Below are 21567 nucleotides of genomic sequence, written 5' to 3'. Positions count from 1 at the left end.
ATACCCACACACCCCTACATACCCACACACCCTAACATACCCACACACCCCAACATACCCACACACCCCAACATTCCCAAACACCCAACATACCCGCACACCCCAACAATCCTTCATAACCCAACATTGATACACAAACAAACATTCCGATAGACCCAACATACCCACACACCCCAACATTCCCATACACCCAACATACCTACACACACCAACATTCCCATGCACCCAACATACCCACACACCCCAACATTCCCATACCCCCAACATTGAAACACAAAGAAACATTCTCACACACCCCAACATTCCCACTCACCCCAACAGTCCCATACACCCAACATACCCACACACCCCAACATTCCCATACACCCAACATACCCACAGACCCCAACATTCCCATACACCCAACAGACCCACACACCCCAACATTCCCATCCACCCAACATACCCACACACCCCAACATTCCCCTACACCCAACATACCCACACACCCCAACATTCCCATACACCCAACATACCCACACACCCCAACATTCCCCTACACCCAACATACCCACACACCCCAACATTCCCATACACCCAACATACCCACTCACCCCAACATTCCCATACACCCAAAATACCCACACACCCCAACATTCCAATACACCCAACATATCCACACACCCCAACATTCCCATACAACCAACGTACTCACACACGCCAACATACCCAAACACCCAACATTGAAACACAAACAAACATTGTCACACACCCCAACATTTCCACACACCCCAACAGTCCCAGTCCCAAACACCCAACATACCCACACACCCGAACATTCCCAAACACCCAAAATTCCCATACACCCAACATACCCACACACACCAAAATTCCCATACACCCAACATACCCACACACCCCAACATTCCCATACACCCAACATACACAGACACCCAACATACCCACACACCCCAACATTCCCATACACCCAACATACCCACACACCCCAACATTCCCATACACCCAACATACCCACACACCCCAACATTCCCATTCTCCCAACATACCCACACACCCCAACATTCCCCAACACCCAACATACCCACACACCCCAACATTCCCAATCACCCCAACATAGCCACACACCCCAACATTCCCATACACCCAACATACCCACACACCCCAACTTTCCCATACAACCAACATACCCACACACCACAACATTCCCATACACCAAACATACCCACACACCCCAACATTCCAATACACCCAACATACCCACACACCCCAACATACCCATACAACCAACATTGAAACACAAACAAACATTCTCACACACCCCAACAGTCCCAGTCCCAAACACCCAACATACCCACACACCCGAACATTCCCAAACACCCAAAATTCCCATACACCCAACATACCCACACACACCAAAATTCCCATACACCCAACATACCCACACACCCCAACATTCCCATACACCCAACATACACAGACACCCAACATACCCACACACCCCAACATTCCCATACACCCAACATACCCACACACCCCAACATTCCCATACACCCAACATACCCACACACCCCAACATTCCCATTCTCCCAACATACCCACACACCCCAACATTCCCCAACACCCAACATACCCACACACCCCAACATTCCCAATCACCCCAACATAGCCACACACCCCAACATTCCCATACACCCAACATACCCATGCACCCCAACATTCCCATACACCCAACATACCCACACACCCCAACATTCCCATTCACCCAACATACCCACACACCCCAACATTCCCCGACACCCAACACACCCACACACCCCAACATTCCCATGCACCCTAACATAGCCACCCACCCAACATTCCCATACACCCAACATACGCACACGCCCAACATTCCCACACACCCCAACATTCCCATACACCCCAACATTCCCATACACCCCAACATACCCACACACCCCTACATACCCACACACCCCAACATACCCACAGACCCCAACATTCCCATACACCCAACATACCCACACACCCCAACATTCCCCTACACCCAACATACCCACACACCCCAACATTCCCATACACCCAACATAGCCACACACCCCAACATTCCCATACACCCAACATACCCACACACCCCAACATTCCCATACACCCCATCATTCCCATACACCCACATACCCAGACACCCCAACATTCTCATCCACCCAACATACCTACACACCCCCACCTTCCCATACACCCAACATTGAAACACAAACAAACATTCTCACGCACCCCAACATTCCCACACACCCCAACAGTCCCATAAACCCAACATACCCACACACCCCAACATTGCCATACACCCAACATACCCACACACCCCAACATTCCCATACACCCAACATAGCCATACACCCCAACATTCCCATACACCCAACATAGCCACACTCCCCAACATTCCCATACACCCAACATACCCACACACCCCAACATTCCCATACACCCAACATTCCCATACACCCAACATACCCACACACCCCAACATTCCCATACACCCAACATAGCCATACACCCCAACATTCCCATACACCCAACATAGCCACACTCCCCAACATTCCCATACACCCAACATACCCACACACCCCAACATTCCCATACACCCAACATTCCCATACACCCAACATACCCACACACCCCAACATTCCCATACACCCAACATTGAAACACAAACAAACATTCTCACGCACCCCAACATTCCCACACACCCCAACAGTCCCATACACCCAACATACCCACACACCCCAACATTGCCATACACCCAACATACCCACACACCCCAACATTGCCATACACCCAACATACCCACACACCCCAACATTCCCATACACCCAACATTGAAACACAAACAAACATTCTCACGCACCCCAACATTCCCACACACCCCAACAGTCCCATACACCCAACATACCCACACACCCCAACATTCCCATACACCCAACATAGCCATACACCCCAACATTCCCACACACCCCTACATACCCACACACCCCAACATACCCACACACCCCAACATACCCACACAACCCAACATTCCCATACACCCAACATACCCACACACCCCAACATTGCCATACACCCAACATACCCACACACCCCAACATTCCCATACACCCAACATAGCCACACACCCCAACATTCCCATACACCCAACATAGCCATACACCCCAACATTCCCACACACCCCTACATACCCACACACCCCAACATACCCACACACCCCAACATACCCACACAACCCAACATTCCCATACACCCAACATACCCACACACCCCAACATTCCCATACACCCAACATACCTACACACCCCAACATTCCCATACACCCAACATTGATACACAAACAAACAATCTCACACACCCCAACATTCCCACACACCCCAACTATCCCATCCACGCAACATTCCCATACAACCAACATACCCACATACCCCAACATTCCCATGCACCCAACATACCCACACACCCCAACATTCCCATACACCCAACATACCCACACCCCTACATTCCCATACACCCGACATATCCACACACCCCAACATTCCCATACACCCAACATACCCACACACCACAACATTCCCATACACCCAACATACCCATACACCCAACATACCCACACACCCCAACATTCCCATACACCCAACATACCCTGCAGCTTGACAGTAGCGGAGGTGCGGGAGCGAACCTGCAGCTGGGAAGTCAATTTCAGTGGAAGTTTAAAAGTTAATTCCCTTTTGTTTTCGGAGGACCAGGGGACTGCTGGGTAAGTAAAAACTATATAATTGGGGCTCTTTCTGGGATAGGTGGGACCTCTACAAACAGGATGGTCTTCACCTGAACCAGAGGGGTACCAATATCCTGGGGGGCAGATTTGCTCGTGCTCTTCGGGGGGGTTTAAACTAATTCAGCAGGGGAATGGGAACCTAAATTGTAGTGCCAGTGTACAGGATGTTGAGAGTAGTGAGGGCAGGGATATGGTTACAAGGACGCAAGAGGGCACTGCAGGCAAGAACTTGGTTTAAAGTGTGACTACTTCAACGCCAGGAGCATCCGGAATAAGGTGGGTGAGCTTGCAGCATGGGTTGGCACCTGGGATCTCGATGTCGTGGCCATTTCGGAGACATGGGTAGAGCAGGGGCAGGAATGGATGTTGCAGGTTCCGGGATTTAGATGTTTCAGTAAGAACAGAGAAGATGGTAAAAGAGGGGGGGGGGTGTGGCATTGTTAATAAAGGAGAGTATTACAGCGACAGAAAGGACGTTTGAGGACTCGTCTACTGAGGTAGTATGGGCCGAGGTTAGAAACAGGAGAGGTGAGGTCACCCTTTTGGGAGTCTTTTATAGACCTCCAAATAGTTCCAGAGATGTAGAGGAATGGATAGCGAAGATGATTCTCGACAGGGGTGAGAGTAACAGGGTAGTTGTTATGGGGGACTTTAACTTTCCAAATATCGACTGGAAATACTATAGTTCGAGTACTTTAGATGGGTCAGTTTTTGTCCAGTGTGTGCAGGAGGGTTTTCTGACACAGTATGTAGACAGGCCAACCAGGGGCGATGCCACATTGGATTTGGTACTGGGTAATGAACCCGGCCAGGTGTTAGATTTAGATGTAGGTGAGCACTTTGGTGACAGTGATCACAATTCGGTTAGGTTTACCTTAGCGATGGGCAGGGACAGGTATAAACCACAGGGCAAGAATTATAGCTGGGGGAAAGGAAATTATGATGCGATTAGGCAAGATTTAGGATGGGGAAGGAAACTGCAGGGGATGGGAACAATCGAAATGTGGAGCTTATTCAAGGAGCAGCTACTGCGTGTCTTTGATAAGTATGTACCTGTGAGGCAGGGAGGAAGTTGTCGAGCGAGGGAGCCGTGGTTTACTAAAGAAGTTGAAGCGCTTGTCAAGAGGAAGAAGAAGGCTTATGTTAGGATGAGACGTGAAGGCTCAGTTAGGGCGCTTGAGAGTTACAAGCTAGCCAGGAAGGATCTAAAGGGAGAGCTAAGAAGAGCAAGGAGAGGACACGAGAAGTCATTGGCGGATAGGATCAGGGAAAACCCTAAGGCTTTCTATAGGTATATCAGGAATAAAAGAATGACTAGAGTTAGACTAGGGCCAATCAAGGATAGTAGTGGGAAGTTGTGTGTGGAATCAGAGGAGATAGGGGAAGTGTTAAATGAATATTTTGCATCAGTATTTACAGTAGAGAAAGAAAATATTGTCGAGGAGAGTACTGAGATTTAGGCTACTAGGCTAGATGGGATTGAGGTTCACAAGAAGGAGGTGTTATCAATTTTGGAAAGTGTGAAAATAGATAAGTCCCCTGGGCCAGATGGGATTTATCCTAGGATTCTCTGGGAAGCTAGGGAGGAGATTGCAGAGCCTTTGTCCTTGATCTTTATGTCGTCATTGTCGACAGGAATAGTGCTGGAAGACTGGAGGATAGCAAATGTTGTCCCCTTGTTCAAGAAGGGGAGTAGAGACAGCCCTGGTAATTATAGACTTGTGAGCCTTACTTCGGTTGTGGGTAAAATGTTGGAAAAGGTTATAAGAGACAGGATTTATAATCATCTTGAAAAGAATAAGTTCATTAGCGATAGTCAGCACGGTTTTGTGACGGGTAGGTCGTGCCTCACAAACCTTATTGAGTTTTTCGAGAAGGTGACCAAACAGGTGGATGAGGGTAAAGCAGTGGATGTGGTGTATATGGATTTCAGTAAGGCGTTTGATAAGGTTCCCCACGGTAGGCTATTGCAGAAAATACGGAAGTATGGGGTTGAAGGTGATTTAGAGCTTTGGATCAGAAATTGGCTAGCTGAAAGAAGACAGAGGGTGGTGGTTGATGGCAAATGTTCATCCTGGAGTTTAGTTACTAGTGGTGTACCGCAAGGATCTGTTTTGGGGCCACTGCTGTTTGTCATTTTTATAAATGACCTGGAAGAGGGTTTAGAAGGGTGGGTTAGTAAATTTGCGGATGACACTAAGGTCGATGGAGTTGTGGATAGTGCCGAAGGATGTTGTAGGGTACAGAGGGACATAGATAGGCTGCAGAGCTGGGCTGAGAGATGGCAAATGGAGTTTAATGCGGAAAAGTGTGAGGTGATTCACTTTGGAAGGAGTAACAGGAATGCAGAGTACTGGGCTAATGGGAAGATTCTTGGTAGTGTAGATGAACAGAGAGATCTTGGTGTCCAGGTACATAAATCCCTGAAGGTTGCTACCCAGGTTAATAGGGCTGTTAAGAAGGCATATGGTGTGTTAGCTTTTATTAGTAGGAGGATCGAGTTTCGGAGCCACGAGGTCATGCTGCAGCTGTACAAAACTCTGGTGAGACCGCACCTGGAGTATTGCGTGCAGTTCTGGTCACCGCTGGACACCCCAACAAAACCTCATAGGAAGGATGTGGAAGCTTTGGAAAGGGTGCAGAGGAGATTTACTAGGATGTTGCCTGGTATGGAGGGAAGGTCTTACGAGGAAAGGCTGAGGGACGTGAGGTTGTTTTCGTTGGAGAGAAGGAGGAGGAGAGGTGACTTAATAGAGACATATAAGATAATCAGAGGGTTAGATAGGGTGGATAGTGAGAGTCTTTTTCCTCGGATGGTGATGGAAAACACGAGGGGACATAGCTTTAAGTTGCGGGGTGATAGATATAGGACAGATGTCAGAGGTAGTTTCTTTACTCAGAGAGTAGTAGGGGCGTGGAACGCCCTGCCTGCAGCAGTAGTAGACTCGCTAACTTTAAGGGCATTTAAGTGGTCATTGGATAGACATATGGATGAAAATGGAATAGTGTAGGTCAGATGGTTTCACAGGTCGGCGCAACATCGAGGGCCGAAGGGCCTGTACTGCACTGTAATGTTCTAATGCCCACACACCCCAACATTCCCATACACCCAACATTGATCCACAAACAAACATTCTCACAAACCCCAACATTCCCACACACCCCAACATTCCCATGCACCCAACATACCCACACACCCCAACAATCCTTCATAACACAACATTGGTACACAAACAAACATTCCCATACACCCAACCTAACCACACACACCATCATTTCCCTAACACACAACATTCCCACACACCCCAACATTCCCACACACCCCAACATTCCCACACACCCCAACATACCCACACACCCCAACATACCCACACACCCCAACATTCCCACACACCCCAACATTCCCACACACCCCAACATTCCCATACACCCAACATTCCCATACACCCCAACATTCCCACACACCCCAACATTCCCACACACCCCAACATTCCCACACACCCCAACATACCCACACACCCCAGCATTCCCATCCACCCAACATACCCACACACCCCAAAATTCGTACATACCCAATCTTCACACAGACGCCAGCTTTCCTATCGACCCCAGCATCAGTACAGAGCCCAGCATTCCTACAGATCCCAATATTCCTACACAATCCAACATTGCTCCATGCCCCAACGTTCTTACAAACTCAAAACTTCTACAGATCCCAACATTCCTACAGCCTGAAAAATTCCTATGGATACATGATTCACACCCCCCCCAACATTCCTACAACCCCAAAATTTCCCACAGCCCCGCATTCCTACAAACCAAGTATTCCAATAGAGATGAAAATTCTTACATATCCTTGCATTCCTAGAAAGCCCGACCTCCCGATGGACCGCAACATTTAAAGACACTGCCTTTCCTCTACAGACCCCAGCATTCCTATAGACCTGAGATTTCTACCAATATCAATATACCTACAAAACTTAACATTCCTAGAGGCCAACATTCCTACAAACTCAAAATTCCAAAAGACCCCAACATTCCTAAAGACCTCAACATTCTTCCAAACTCCAATATTCCTTCATATGCCCAATTTCCTGCAATTCCCAACATTTCTATCAACTCCAAGAACACTACAACATTCCTGTAATACCTCATTTCTACAAACCCCAATATTCCTACACTTTCCAATATTCCCATGTATCCAAACATTCCTACAAACCCTGATAATTCTTACAAACCTCAACATTCCTACAAACACCATACTTCATACAGACCCCAAAATCCATGAAGGGCGCACCTTACTTACAGAGCCGAACATTTCCAAGCAGCCCCACATTCCCACACAACCCAACATTCCTACAGACCCTAACTTTCCTGCAGAGACAAACATCCCTCCGCAGCCTAACTTTTAAAGACTCTGACGTTCCTCCAGAACCCTATATTCCCACATACCCTAACATTTCCAAAGACCCAAAAAGTCCTAAAAATCCCACCTTTCCAACAAACTCCAATATCCCACAAACTCCAAAATTCCCACATTTCAGAACTCAACTTTTCTACAATGCCCTAACATTGCTGCAGAGCTGAACATTCCTGCAGACCCCATCTTTCCCACAGATGGCAGCTTTCCAAAAGTTTCCAGTGCACCATAACTATTTTATAAGACGGTGACCAGAATGGTACACAGTACTCCTACTGTGGTTGAAACAAAGTTTGATACAAGTTAAGCATGTCTTCTCTATTTTCAATTCTATCCCTCTATGAAATAAGTCCGAGTGTTTGGTTTCCTTTTTAATGATCTTGAAACCCTATTCCTACAAGCTCTAACATTCTGACAGAGCCCAATATTCCTTCAGTCCCCAAAATTTCTCACATCCCAACATTCCTTCAGTCCCCAACATTCCTCATACCCCAACATTCCTATAGGCCCCAACATTCCTTCAGTCCCCAACATTCCTCATACCGCAACATTACTACACACCCCCAATATTCCTCCAGTCCCCAACATTCCTTCAGTCCCCAACATTCCTTCAGTCCCCAACATTCCTCATACCGCAACATTACTACACACCCCCAATATTCCTCCAGTCCCCAACATTCCTTCAGTCCCCAACATTCCTTCAGTCCCCAACATTCCTCATACCCCAACATTCCTATAGGCCCCAACATTCCTTCAGTCCCCAACATTCCTCATACCGCAACATTACTACACACCCCCAATATTCCTCCAGTCCCCAACATTCCTTCAGTCCCCAACATTCCTACACACCCCAACATTCCTTCAGTCCCCAACATTTCTAAGCACCCAACATTCCTCACACCCCAACATTTCTTCAGTCCCCAACCTTCCTTCAGTCCCCAAATTTCTTACACACCCCAATATTCCTTCAGCCCCCAACATTCCTCACACCCCAACATTCCTTCAGTCCCCAACATTTCTAAACACCCAACATTCCTTACACCCCAACATTCCTTCAAGCCCCAACTTTCCTTCAGTCCCCAACATTCCTACCCACCCCAATATTCCTTCAGCCCCCAACATTCCTTATACCTCAACATTCCTTCAAGCCCCAACTTTCCTTCAGTCCCCAACATTCCTACCCACCCCAATATTCCTTCAGTCCCCAACATTCCTCACACTCCAACATTCCTATACTCCCCAACTTTCCTACCCACCCCAACATTCTTCACATTCCAACATTCCTTCAGTCCCCAACCTTCCACCAAGTCCCAATATTCCTACACATCCCAACATTACTCACACTCCAGGATTCCTTCAGTCCCCAACAAAGCAGAGCACATCAGGGAAAAGAGACAGAGGGAGAGAGTTTAAAAATAGCACAGGCACTCCGGGAGCAGCCGAGCACATCAGAGGAGAGAGAGAGAGAGAGGGAGACAGTTTAAAAACAGCGCAGGAACTCCGGGAGCAGCCAAACACATTGGGGGAGAGGGAGAGGGAGAGAGTTTAAAAATAGCATAGGAACTCGAGGTGTGATGTATTGCTGCTTTGAGGGTAGTGGTCCAAGAGCTTTATCTTCCAAACTCAAATAATTTATCAGTAATTGTAAGGTTTTGTTCATATTATTAAAGTTTACTAATAGTACAAAGCTTATTGGGTGTTGTACGATTTATTAATTATAAGTTAATTAAGTAAAACTTAAATTAATTATCTCATAATAAAATGGCAGGGCAGGTCATGTGTTGCGACGGTCTGGTGTGGGAGCTCCTGGATGCTAGTGTGATCCGGAGCAAACAAGTCTGCAGTAAATGTCTGCAGCTGCAGGAACTTCGGCTCAAGTTTATGAGTGGAATCCGAGCTGCAAACATGGCAAGACATCAGGGAGGGGGAGTTACCTGGACACTTTGTACCATAAGGCATTCACACCCCTTTAGGATAGGGTCTTCTGATTTAGTCCATCGTTAGGGACAGGAGGGTGTGACTGCAAGTGAAGCAGATAGGGGGACCCAGAACATAGAAGTGGAGGAGCCTCAGCCTTTGCAATTCTACCAGATTCAATGTTCTTGCAACCTGTATGGATGAAAGCAGGGGCTGCAAGGTGGATAAGTGAACTGACCATGGCACCATGGTACAGGAAGCCATTCAAATGGGGGGAATAAATAGTAATCTAGTGGTAGTAGGGGACAGTATAGTTAGGGTGATTGACATAGTTCTCTGCAGCCAAAAGCGAGAGTCCTGTGTTGCTTGCCCGGTGCCAGGGTTCAGGACATCTGCTTGGGGTTGGAGAGGAACTTGCAGTGGGAAGGGGAGGATCCAGTGGTTGTGTTCCACATAGGCAACAACAACATAAGTAGAACTAGGAAAGACATTCTTCTTAGGGAGTATGAGCAGCTAGGGTCTAAATTAAAAAGCAGAACCTCAAAGGTAATAATCTCTTATTATTGCCTGAGCCACGAGCAAATTGGGGTAGGGTAAATAAGATTATAGGGTTAAATGCATGGCTCAAAAATTGGTGTTGGAGAAATGGGTTTTTATTCAAGGGGCACAGGCACCAGTACTAGGAAAGTGGGAGCTGTACCTCTGGGACGGACTTCACCTGAAACATGCTGGGGACCAGTGTTTTGGCGCATCGTATAAGCAGGGTGGTAGAGAGGACTTTAAACTGAATAGTGGGGGGGTGGGGTGAGGGATCAGGATTGAGAAGATGTGATAAATTAGGTAGAGATGGCAAGGCAAGAGAGCAAGGTAGCAGAAAGGGAAACGATGATCACAGTGTGGCAGGAAGGGACAGAGTGTACAAACCTAAGAGTGCACCAGCAGATTAGGCTAGATGTTACAAAAATAGGAAAAAGACAGAACTAAAGACTCTGTATCTGAATGCACGTAGCATTTGTAACAAAGCACATGAATTGACATCACAAATAGTAATAAATACATATAATCTGATTGCCATTACAGAGACATGGCTGCAAGATGACAAAGATGGGGACCTGAATAATCAAGGGTACATGACATTTAGGAAGCTAGGAAAAGGTGAAGGTGTATCTCTGTTAATTAAGGATGACATTGGTACAAGAGAGAGAGATGGCCTTACTTCTGGAAATCAAGATATAGAATCAGTTTGGGTAGAGATGGGAAATAGTAAAGGTAATAAGTCACTTGTGGGAGTGGTTTATTATAGACCCACTAACAGTAACCAACTTGTAGGACGGGCTAAACAGAATGAAGTAATGGGGGCTTGTGAGAAAGGGATGACGATAATCTTGGCTGATCTTAATCTACATATAGATTGGATGAATAAGATTGGCAGAGGTAGCCTGGAATGTTTTCATGTCAGTTTCTTAGAGCAGAACGTTCGACAGCCAACCAGAGTGCAGGCGACTGTAGATCTTGTACTGTGCAATGAAACAGGATTAATTAATGATCCCATAGTGAAGGTGCCCCTAGGTAGCAGTGATCATAATATGATTGAATTTCAAGTTAAGTTGAGTGAGACAGGGCAGATCTAAGACTAGTGTTTTAAACTTAAATAAGGGAAATTGTGAGGGCATGAAGGCAGAGCTGGCTAAAGTAAACTGGAAAATTAGGTTAAGAGATAGGTCAGTAGTGATACAGTGGCACATATTTCAGGAGATGTTTCAGAATACTCAGAAAAAATACATTCCAGTGAGAAAGAAAGACTCAGGGAAGGATGCTCCATCTGTGGCTAAGGAAGTTTAAGATAGTATCAAATTGAAAGAAAAAGCATAAAATTCCACAAAGACGAGTGGTAGGTCAGAAGATTGGGCAGAATATAAACAACAGAAAAGAATGACTAAAAGGTTAATAAGGAGGGAGAAAATAGACTAGAAATATAAAAACAAATGCTAAGAGTTTCTATAGGTATTTAAAAAGGAAAAAAAATAAAGGGAGCGTTGGTGCTCTAGTGAGTGAGTCTGAGGAATTAATAATGGAAAATAAGGAGATGGTGGAAGAATTGAACAGATATTTTGCATCTGTCTTCACTGTAGAAGATACAAATAACATCACAGAAATAATTGTGAATCAGGAAGTGAAAGGGAAGGAGGAACTTAAAACAATTACCATCACCAGGGAAAGGATACTGAAAAAAATTATTAGAACTAAAATCTGACAAGTTCCCAGGTTGTGATCGATCCTAGGGTCTTAAAAGAAGTGGCTGCTGAGATAGTGGATGCATTGGTTTTAATTTTCCAAAATTCCCTAGATTCTGGAAAGGTCCCACCATATTAGAAAATAGCAAATGTAATCTGGCAGAGTCAACATGGTTGTATGAAAGGGAAATCATGTTTGACAAATTTATTGCAGTTCTTTGATGAAGTAACAGACAGTGGATAAAGGGGAACGTGTGGATGTGTTGTAAGGTTTCCAGAAGGTGCCACATCAAAGGTTACGAAGCAACATACGAGCTCATGGCCTTGGAGGTGACATATTAGCATGGATAGATGATTGGTTTGCTATCAGGAAACAGAGAGTAGGCATAAATGGGTCACTTTCGGGTTAGCAAGATGTGACGAGTGGAGTGCCACAGGGATCAGTGCTGAGATCTCAACTATTTACTATTTATGTCAATGAATTGGATGAAGGGACTGGATGTACGGTTGCTAAGTTTGCTGATGCCACAAAGATAGGTAGGAAAGTGAGTGTGAAGAAGACATAAGGAGTCTGCAAAGGGATGTAGATAGGTTAAGTGAATCGGCAAAAAATTGGCAAATGGAGCATAATGTGGGAAAATGTGAACTTATGCACTTTGGCAGGAAGAATAGTAAAGCAGCATATTATTTAAATAGAGGGAGATTGAGAACTCTGAGGTACAGAGGGATCTGGGTGTCCTGGTACATGAAACACAAAAGGTTGGTATGCAGATACAGCAAGTGATTAGGAAGGCAAATGGAATGTTGCTGTTATTACAAGGGGAATGGAATATAAAAGTAGGGATGTTTTGCTACAATTGTACAGGGTTTTGGTGAGACCACATCTAGAGTATTGCGTACAGTTCTGGTCTCCTTATTTAAGAAAGGATATAATTGCATTGGAGGCAGTTCAGAGAAGGTTCACTTGACTGATACCTGGGTTGGGGGGATTAATTAATGAGGAAAGGTTGGACAGGTTGGGTCTGTATTCATTGGAGTTTAGTAGAATAAGAGACAATCTTTTTGAAATATATAAGATCCTGAGGGGACTTGACAGGGTGGATGTGGAAAGCATGTTTCCCCTTGTGGGGAGACTAGAACCAGGGGACACTGTTTAAAACTAAGGGGCCGCCCATTTAAGACAGAGATAAGAAATTTTCTCTCAGAAGGTTGTGAATCTTTGGAACTCAATTCACCAGAGAGTGGTGGAGGCAGGATCATTGAATGTTTTTAAGGCAGAGGCAGATGGATTTTTGACTAACAAGAGAGTCAATGGTTATCTGGGGTAGGCGGGAAAGTGGAGTTGAGGTCACAATCAGACCAGCCATGATCGTATTAAATGGCAGAGCAGGCACGAAGGGCCGTATGGCCTACTCCTGCACCTAATTCGTACGTTCATATATAACATTCCTCACACCACATCATTCCTTCAATCCCCAACATTCCTCACACCTCAACATTCCACACACCCCAACATTCCACACACCCCATCATTCCTCACACACCAACATTCCTTCAGTTCCCCAACAGTCCTCATATTCCAACATTCCTTCACACTCCAACATTGCTCAAACCTCAACATTCCTTATCTCCCAACATTCCTTCAATCCCTAACATTCCTTCACACCCTAAAATACTTGACACCCCACCATTCCTACACTTTCCAACATTCCTTCACATCACAATGATCCTTCACAACCTAACATTCCTATACATTCCAACATTCCCTCACATCCCAATAATCCTTCACACCCCATCATTCCTCACATCCCAACATTCCTACACATCCCAACATTCCTTCACATCCCAACAATCCTTCACATCCCATCATTCCTCACACACCAACATTCCTACACATCCCAATATTCCTCCACACCCCAATGTTCCGCAGACCCCACCATTCCTACACTATCCAACATTCCTTCACATCCCAACAATCCTTCACACCAACAATCCTCATACACCAACACTCCTCACACTCAACCATTCCTCAAGCCCCAACATTCCTCACACCCCAACATTCCTCAAACACCAACATTCCTCAAACCCCAACGTTCCTCCACATCCTAACATTCCTCCACATCCCAACACAACTCACACACCAACATTCCTCAAACCCCAACACTCCGCACACCCCGACATTCCCTCACATCCCAACATTCCTTAAACCCCAACATTCCTCACACACCAATATTCTTCACACCCCAAAATTCCTATACATCCCAACATTCCTTCACATCCCAACAATTCTTCACACACCAACATTCCTCAGATCTCAACATTCCTCAGATCTCAACATTCCTCACACCTCAACAGTCCCCACACCCCAACATTCCCCACACCCAAACATTCCTCCACATCCCAACATTCCTCCACATCCCAACATTCCTCCAACCCCAACCTTCCTTCAAACCCTAATATTCCTTCACATCCCAACATTCCTCACTCCCCAACATTCCTCAAACCCCAACATTCCTTCACACCCCAACGTTCCTCAACATCCCAACATTCCTCACTTCCCAACATTCCTCAAGCCCCAACATTCCTCACATACCAACATTCCTGCACATTCCAACATTCCTTACACCCCAATGTTCCTCACACCCCACCATTCCTACACATCCCAACAATCCTTCACACCCTAACATTACAATACATCCCAACATTCCTTCACATCCCAATAATCCATCATACCCCAAAATTCCTCAAACCCCAACATTCCTCACAGCCTCACATTCCTCACACCCCAGCATTCCGACACATCCCAACATTTCTAATCACCCCAACATTCCTCCACATCGCAACATTCCTCACATGCCAACATTCCACACACCCCAACATTCCTTCACACCCCAACATTCCTATATATCCCAACATTCCTTCACACCCCAACAATCCTTCACACCCCAACAATCCTTCACACCCCAACATTGCTCACATCCCAACATTCCTCAGACCCCAACATTCCTCAGACCCCAACATTCCTCACACACCAATATTCCTCAAACCCCAACATTCCTATACATCCCAACATTCCTTCGCATCCCAACAATTCTTCACACACCAACATTCCTCAGATCCCAACATTTCTCACACCCCAACATTCCCCACGCCCAAACATTCCTCCAACCCCAAACATTCCTTCACACCCCAAACTTCCTTCACACCCCAATATTCCTTCACATCCCAACATTCCTCAAACCCCAAAATTCCTTCACACCCCAACATTCCTAAAGCCCCAACATTCCTTACACCCCAACGTTCCTCATACCCCACCATTCCTACACATTCCAACATTCCTTCACATCCCAACAATCCTTCACACCCTAACATTCTTATACATCCCAACATTCCTTCACATCCGAACAATTATGCACACCCCAACACTCCTCAAACTCCAACATTCCTCAAACCCCTACATTCCTCACACCCCAACATTCCTCAAACACCAACATTCCTCAAACCCCAACGTTCCTCCACATCCTAACATTCCTCCACATCCCAACACAACTCACACACCAACATTCCTCAAACCCCAACACTCCGCACACCCCGACATTCCCTCCCATCCCAACATTCCTTAAACCCCAACATTCCTCACACACCAATATTCTTCACACCCCAAAATTCCTATTCATCCCAACATTCCTTCACATCCCAACAATTCTTCACACACCAACATTCCTCAGATCTCAACATTCCTCACACCTCAACAGTCCCCACACCCCAACATTCCCCACACCCAAACATTCCTCCACATCCCAACATTCCTCCACACCCCAACCTACCTTCAAACCCCAATATTCCTTCACATCCCAACATTCCTCACTCCCCAACATTCCTCAAACCCCAAGATTCCTTCACACCCCAAGATTCCTTCACACCCCAACATTCCTTAACATCCCAACATTCCTCAAGCCCCAACATTCCTCAAGCCCCAACATTCCTCACATACCAACATTCCTGCACATTCCAACATTCCTTACACCCCAATGTTCCTCACACCCCACCATTCCTACACATCCCAACAATACTTCACACCCTAACATTACAATACATCCCAACATTCCTTCACATCCCAATAATCCATCATACCCCAAAATTCCTCAAACCCCAACATTCCTCACAGCCTCACATTCCTCACACCCCAGCATTCCGACACATCCCAACATTTCTAATCGCCCCAACATTCCTCCACATCGCAACATTCCTCACATGCCAACATTCCACACACCCCAACATTCCTTCACACCCCAACATTCCTATATATCCCAACATTCCTATACATCCAAACAATCCTTCACACCCCAACAATCCTTCACACCCCAACATTGCTCACATCCCAACATTCCTCAGACCCCAACATTCCTCAAACCCCAACATTCCTATACGTTCCAACATTCCTTCACATCCCAACAATTCTTCACACACCAACATTCCTCAGATCCCAACATTCCCCACACCCAAACATTCCCCACACCCAAACATTCCTCCAACCCCAAACTTCCTTCACACCCCAATATTCCTTCACATCCCAACATTTCTCACTCCCCAACCATCCTCACTCCCCAACATTCCTCAAACCCCAAAATTCCTTCACACACCAACATTCCTCACTTCCCAACATTCCTAAAGCCCCAACATTCCTCACATACCACCATTCCTACACATTCCAACAATCCTTACACCCCAACGTTCCTCACACCTCACCATTCCTACACATTCCAACATTCCTTCACATCCCAACAATCCTTCACACCCTAACATTCTTATACATCCCAAAATTCCTTCACATCCGAACAATTATGCACACCCCAACATTCCTCAAACTCCAACATTCCTCACAGCCCCACATCCCTCACACCCCAGCATTCCTACACATCCCAATATTTCTAATCACCCCAACATTCCTCCACATCCCAACATTCCTCCACATCCCAACATTCCTCACGCCCCAACATTCCTCACACCCCAACATTCCTCACACCCCAACATTCCTCAAGCCCCAACATTCCTCCACTTCCCAACACTCCTCACACACCAACATTCCTCAAGCCATAACATTCCTCAAACCCCAACATTCCTCAAACCCCAATATTCCTCAAACCCCAATATTCCTCACACCCCAACATTCCTCCACATCCCAACATTCCTCACACCCCTACATTCCATCACACCCCTACATTCCAGCACATCCCAACATTCCTCAAACCCCAACATTCCTCACATCCCAACATTCCTCACATCCCAACATTCCTCACTTCCCAACATTCCTCACACCCCAACATTCCTCCACTTCCCAACACTCCTCACACCCCTACATTCCATCACATCCCAACATTCCTCACTCCCCAACATTCCTCACTCCCCAACATTCCTCACTCCCCAACATTCCTCAAGCCCCAACACTCCTCACACCCCAACATTCCTAAACATCCCAACATTCCTCAAACCCAACCATTCCTCAAACCCCAACATACCTCACTCCCCAACATTCCTTCACATCACAATAATCCTTCACATCCCAACATTCCTAACTCCCCAACATCCCTCAAACTCCAACATTCCTCTCACCCCAACATTTCCCCACACCCCAACATTCCTCCCACCCTAACATTCCTTATCACCCCAACATTGCTACAAACGTTAATGTTCCCACAGAGCTAATTATTCCTACACCCCCCAGCATTCCTTCCTTCCTGGAAATTCCTACAAATGTTAGAATTTCTACAAATCTAAATATTCCTACACCCCCCAGCATTCCTTCCTTCCTGGAAATTCCTCTGGGAATATCTGCCAAAATGTAATCATCCAGATCACAAGTGACCTGAGTCTTATGTGCAACATGTCCATCACTTTTCCTGTGGAAAGATGCACAGAACACACCATTCTCATCAGTGAACAGGATAGCAAGTGTAAATGGCATGGTGAATAGCACCTACAGTGCTTCTCACTTCAACCCCATTTCCTATATAAACTGAAAGGTCTTCCACTCAATGAATGTGCAGGAAATGTCTGACCATAAAAATATTATAATGCAAGTCAAAGCACATTATCAAATGCATTGCAGATGATAATCCTGGTCTCTATATCCCCAGGTGGATGCATCTGAGCTGTTTCTGGGGAGGGAGAGAGTGAGTGATGGTGTGTGGTGTGAAGTGGACCCAGTATCACTGGGGCCTGGCCTGACATTCTCCAGCACTCCTAGAGAAAGAGAAGTTTGAAGAGGGTTCTAATGAGAAGACTTTACATCCTACTCCCAATACTGGGAGTGACATGGTCAACTCCATCAGAATATAGTTTATCACTAGTGAGTGAATGAAAGAATAGGATGAGAAGAACGAGCAAGAGAAAGTATTCCTACTTCCCCATCTCCAGCTCCTCTCAATGCCCTTGTACTGCATGGTTTCTACCACTTCCTCTTTCTATGATGTTATTGAGGTTATTGAACGTAATGAGAGGGGATCTCCCATACTTGTTCTTCCCCTTTTGCTCTGGCTGTCTTCTTCTACAAGCAAAATAAAGTATGAAAGGATTGTAAGGCCTTGATAAGGTACAGTGATATTCAAACATCAGCACGCATCCCACAGTAGGTGTGATGACATGTATATGTATAAGTCGATGGAATAATTACCTTGGCCTAAATGCATGTGCAACACATTTCAGGTTTTCACTAGATATTCTCTTGAGTTAAGCATCACCATTTTGTCCCATAGATCGATACTGCTCCCTTGTGATCAGGAGTTTACCTTTACTGCCCAGTATCTAGTCAAGTGAAAGTGTGATTTAGGGGGAAGTGAAGTAACAATGAAAACCTCTTGTTATATGAACTGGATATTGTAGTGTCCTGCATGTCAGTAACTGAGATTCTCCAGACTTTGAAAAGGTTGCCTGATGAACAATTTCATGAGACAAGCCCGACTGTCATTCAAAAGGTTGATTTATTTTACAAACAATAAGTAAACAAACAATAACTTAGATAGCGCATCTCACTGTTTTTCAACTTAAGCCAGAATTTTACATTGGGCAGGAGGCCCCGTCCACCAGCTGAAAAGTCGGTGGCGAACCCACCTCCGCCGGGCCTTGGGAGCCTCTCTTATTTTCTCCAGAGATGCTGCCAGTCCTGCTGAGTATTTCCAGCATTTGTTTTTATTTAAGATCATTGTGCTTCTTCTTCCACTGCCTCGTGGTATGTTGTTCATAGCACTAGCACTGGTTTCCATCTCCAGCCTTTCTTATTGAACAGCTTTCCTGGAAAGAGAGCAGCCCTGGGTGGTGATGGGAGGGTGGGTGGGGGGGGGGGGGGCGGGTGGGGGAGCTGGTCTCCATCCCTTGCTGTGAGAATCGCTATGGAGAAATGGCGCATTCTGTGCCAAGCCCTACAAAGCTTAAGTTGCCGCAGCCCATTAAATCCTGCAGCAGCACTTGATTTGCCATCTCCAGCAGCACGCTCCACGTGGCAGGCATGCCTCAAGCTGGGGGATATGAATCTATCATGTAAATGATGATAACCTCAGAAATGCATTTGGGAGCAATCTACTATTGGTTGGAAGGACCCCCTTGTGATCATTTTCCAGGCAGATAATATAGGTCACATGTTTCATCAATTGTTATAACTTGGCTATTAACAGGACATAAATTGTGCATGCTCAGTCTGTCCCCCATCACACCCCCTGCATATAAGGAAGGTTAGATCCCCAAATCACCATTTTCCATGTTTTGGTTCACTATATGCCTCCGAGCTATTAGCTGGGAATTTCCTCGGAGCTGCTGTCACATTCCATTGCCAAAGCTTCATCAGATGTGCAGGACACCTCATGTCAATGTGGGTACACAAGGTTTGTGCCACGATGTCAGTACTGGTGCAGCTCCGAGGGAAAATTCCCAGCCAGCGAGTGAGGGTAACAGTGGAGAGAATGAAAATAAGGATGCCTCCTGGGCAGAAGTAGCATGCCTCCAAAGCCTCAATCCCCTCCACAACGCCCCAGACCAATCCCTTCTCAGAGGCCCCGAATATGCCAACTTCAAACCTGGCAGTCCACAGCTGGTGTGCTCTTGCCCACTGAGATTTCCAGCAGGGCCTTTTCCTGGAAGCACCCAGCTGTACAGACTTGATAATGCCACCTCCTCACCGTGCCCTGTGCCAATCCAGCACTGTCTCCCCTTGTGTGAGTACAATGTGTAAGGTGGGCTACGGGTGGGAGTGCAATGTGTAAGGTGGGCTACAGGTGGGAGTGCAATGTGCAAGGTGGGCTACGGGTGGGAGTGCAATGTGTAAGGTGGGCTATGGGTGGGAGTGCAATGTGTAAGGGGGGCTACGGGTGGGAGTGCAATGTGCAAGGTGGGCTACGGGTGGGAGTGCAATGCAGGTTAAGAGCCAGATCTTTCAACATTTAAGAGAAGGGAAGACTTTGGGGATGAAATTGATTTAGGCCATGTAGGTTCATTGGGAATCAACATCTGATTTTTCACTGTGTCCGATCTTCTTTGCACTGAAGTTCACAGAACAATAGTTCAAACTCTTTTTGGAAACTTGTTTTCTATTGGTTTGAAATCAAAAATCTTGGCAACATCTTCGAAGTCAATGGAAATTAAAAACTGATGTATTGGATAACAGGCTGCCAATTCATTACGAGTCTGTATCACACTGCTGGCATAAACCAGCATCAGCCCCTTGCAATTTTATTGCGCACACATGACCTCACTACTTCCCAAAGCACTTTGCAGACAATGAGATAGTTTTGAAATGTAGGCACTGTTATAATGGTGCACACACAGCACTGAATTGTGCACAGCAAGCTCCCACAAACAGCAATGACCGGATATCACGGTGCAAGGCGTACAGAAATTGTGGCCTGCAGCTTGTGTGCAGTCACATCGAGAATTCCTTAGGAGCTGCCAGAAGGGGGCAGCATCTCCTAAGCTTGGTGATGCCATGCATACTACCCCCATTATTAATGCCGTATACAAAGTTGCTCCTTATTCCATTTAGCTCTCCTTATTTACAATCAGAAAAAAATAACAAAAATGGCTAAGAACCATGACAGAATCCCTCATGTTGGACATCACTTGGAGGAATCTTGGAGGGAAGCAAGGGCACAAATGTCCCTCTGGAGGGAGAACTTCAAAGACCACCA

The 21567-nt window shown here is 46.1% G+C and overlaps 1 protein-coding gene across 1 annotated transcript in view; it reads right to left on the bottom strand.

The window, feature by feature from the left end:
* grm2a (glutamate receptor, metabotropic 2a) overlaps positions 1-21567 on the bottom strand; it is a 360044-nt gene that overhangs the window by 105373 nt on the left and 233104 nt on the right. The window lies entirely within an intron of this gene.

Source organism: Heterodontus francisci, chromosome 19 (genome assembly GCF_036365525.1).
Source record: "Heterodontus francisci isolate sHetFra1 chromosome 19, sHetFra1.hap1, whole genome shotgun sequence".
NCBI classification, from domain to species: domain Eukaryota; kingdom Metazoa; phylum Chordata; class Chondrichthyes; order Heterodontiformes; family Heterodontidae; genus Heterodontus; species Heterodontus francisci.
Note: the sequence above shows the minus strand (reverse complement) of the source record. Positions and strands in the feature narration are given on the sequence as shown.